The sequence below is a fragment of the Tarenaya hassleriana genome, unplaced genomic scaffold (assembly GCF_000463585.1).
Source record: "Tarenaya hassleriana unplaced genomic scaffold, ASM46358v1 Cleome583, whole genome shotgun sequence".
Lineage (NCBI taxonomy): Eukaryota > Viridiplantae > Streptophyta > Magnoliopsida > Brassicales > Cleomaceae > Tarenaya > Tarenaya hassleriana.
In genome coordinates, this window is record NW_010968357.1 from 31,275 (window position 1) to 32,230 (window position 956).

Sequence of the window (956 nt, forward strand, 5' to 3'; positions counted from 1 at the left end):
TTTAGAGTGCGTCGAAACATGTTTAGAGTTCGTCTAAACATGTTTTGAGTGCACCAAAATGAAGATTTCTTAGAAATAGACGTTTTGAATGGAAGGAAAGGATGAAAAAGAGTTCGGTTATGCACTCAAAAAGTGGCCGAAACTCATGCACAAAAGAGAGAACGAACTAGAAGAAAAGGTGATCAATAATATGAAAAGGATCACTTGTATTTTCTCATATATATTTCGTGGCCTTTTGTACAGATTATATAGAGGAGAAAACATGAAGAGAATGTACATAACGGCTATATACAATCAAGAGAGAAAGGAAAGAAATAAAATCTGGTCTAAGTATGGTAAATCTTAAGCATGAGTATCTTCGGTTAAGGTAAGCTTCTGTCTATGTGTGTGTGAATCCAATGCTGATTTTCTGCACTCCCAACGGCTACTTGCACATTTGTCTTGATCCTCCAAAGCTTCCATTTGAATCCAAGTCTCCATTTGCTTGTGTGTCTCCAAACCTTCTGATTGTATCCAAGTCTTTGTCTCCTTGAGTGTGCTCCAAGTCTTCTTTCATGGTTTTCTCTTGTTCTCCGAGTTGTACTTGTTATTTTGTTTCTCAACACAAAACTCGTTTAGAGTGCATCCAATCACATTTAGAGTGCATCCAAACATGTGTAAAGTGCGTCAAAACATACTTAAAGTGCATCCAAACATGATTAGAGAGCATCCAAATATTTTTAGAGTGCGTCGAAACATGTTTGAGTGCATACAAACAGACTTAGAGTGCATCCAAAGATGTTTAGAGTTCGTCGAAATCATATTTAGAGTGCGTTGAAACATGTTTCGAGTTCGTCTAAACATGTTTTGAATGCACCAAAACACGTTTAGAGTGCATCCAAACTCATTTAGAGTGCATCCAAACATGTTTAGAGTGCGTCAAAACATACTTAGAGTGCATCCAAACATGTTTAGAG